Raw genomic sequence first — 2,175 nt, 5'->3', positions numbered from 1 at the left:
GAGAGAGAGAGAGAGAGAGAGAGAGAGAGAGAGAGAGAGAGAGAGAGATTAGAAGTTGAGTGATTAGTCAAATTCAGTAGTGTGGGAGAGTACAGGCTATTAGTAATAAAAAGGTTTAGAGATATTTGCCAGAAGGTGGGATTGTCTAACTTGGTATAGAAAGGATATAAGACAAAAAATAATGGTAATGGTAAAAAGTATAGAGATACTAAAGTATAACATAACAGCAAGAAATGAAGGCATTCCTTCAGCCATAAAGACTATTTAAATTAAAAAATAGATAATCTATGTTACTATGGCATCAATATCTCCAGATAAACCTCTTTATACACCACAAAGTAAATAAAAGTGAGGAGAAATTTAAAAGATAAATTGGAAGTGAAGGATTTCAAATGATAAATGATGAATAAGAACACTTAACATTTAAGAGTGATAAAAAATGTTTAGCATTTTTTCTATGACAGTTCTATGTGGACAATTACTCTAAGATTATTGATTATTGTACTTGTATAGCGTCGCTATTGAGAACCTAACTAGAATTTTTATAGAAATTACTGTTTGAATTTTTTGAAGGCGCGATTGACCAAAAACGTTGTAATAGGTTTGTGTGACCTCCCCAGAAGTATACTATCTGTTTCTACTTAGTAAGGTGTTGATAGTTAACCGTAGATTAATATGTGGAGAAGATGGTCAGGGGTTGCAGTTAGCAAATAAACAAAAAATTATTTATTCATGCCGATGTTTCCACCTGAATTTCAGGTCTTAATCAGGGTTAAAAAACAAAAAGAGATATTAACCATCATTCAGAGAAACATTAAAAATAATAGAAAATAATAAATAAACAAATTTGGAAATATATAAAATAATGAATTAAATAGATAAAAGTTGATTGAATAATAACAACAAAAGTAGATAGTAGTAGATTGATAAACAACCTTTTTTCTATTTAATTCATTGTTATATATATTTCCAAATTTGTTTTTTCATTATTTTCTACATTTCTAAAATGATGGTTGGTAACTCTTTTTGTTTTTTAGCTCTGATGAAGACCTGAAATTCAACTCGAAACGTCGGCATGAATAAATAATTTTTTGTTTATTTGCTAACTGCAACCCCTGACCATCTTCTCCACATATTAATCTACGGTTAACTATCAACACCTTACTAAGTAGAAACAGATAGTATACTTCTGGGGAGGTCACACAAACCTATTACAACGTTTTTGGTCAATCCCGCCTTAAAATTCAAACAGTATCAGTAGCCACAGGACATAATCAGTTTATTTATTTTTAAACATGTATATATTTACACAGAGAGCATTCAGGATACTTAAGAATGCTCCAAATTACCACATTGATGGGAAACTGTCTAGGAGGCGGGTATGAAAATAATATTTTTGTAACGTGGGGCTCTACACTCTTCAAAGTAGGTTATACAGCATTTACTTCATCTTAATTGATTCCCAATATTTGTGGTGGGAGAATTTCATAGCTAGGAAACATCTCTGATTGGAGATAATGACATGTTTGAGCATAAATTAACAGCTAATATCCAATTAAAGCAATAATAATAATAGGAAAAGTTATAATAAACAACAGAACGTAAGTTTGAAGGGATAAAAGGTAAGTATCCCTTCCTTATTTTATTTTTCTTAATATCTTCTTTGAGATGTCAAAACCGAAAAAATATCTAAATAAAGAAACAGAAATAATAAAATGAGTTACAATAAGAATTAAAATTAGCATTATTATAAAATACAAAAGCAACTTATCACATTAAAAAAAAATTAAAATACCTAAAAATGTAAAATTAAATAATTCCCTGAAAATATACATGCACCTAATTTTTGCAATACCTAATAAAGGATGATATAATCATTTAACATGAGATTATGTTACATTCAGTGATTAACTACATAGATGGTAACAGAAACCTTATCCAAAAAATAATATAATTGACATCAAAAACACCTTGGTGCAGTGATCGAGTTGTCAACAAAATCAAAGAACAAAAACAATACATCTTTAGGTTCTAAAATCAAGTATAGATTTATATATTATCATAATATTCTGTAATTTAAACTATTAATTCTCTACTCAAAAAGGTGGAAATGTAGAATCCTGCTTTAATAAATCTTAATAATGCCTCTTTTATTTGACAGCATTAAACTAAATA

At 28.9% G+C, this 2,175-nt stretch overlaps 1 protein-coding gene across 1 annotated transcript in view; it reads right to left on the bottom strand.

Moving 5' to 3' along the window:
• The window catches only part of LOC106684028 (uncharacterized), a gene marked incomplete in the record, with an annotated part of 110,149 nt that overhangs the window by 107,147 nt on the left and 827 nt on the right, over nt 1–2,175 (bottom strand).

The sequence above is a fragment of the Halyomorpha halys genome, unplaced genomic scaffold (assembly GCF_000696795.3).
Source record: "Halyomorpha halys isolate HHAL.00 unplaced genomic scaffold, Hhal_1.1 Scaffold539.1, whole genome shotgun sequence".
NCBI lineage: Eukaryota > Metazoa > Arthropoda > Insecta > Hemiptera > Pentatomidae > Halyomorpha > Halyomorpha halys.
The sequence above is the reverse complement of the archived record's forward strand: the minus strand, read 5'-3'. Positions and strand labels throughout refer to the sequence as shown.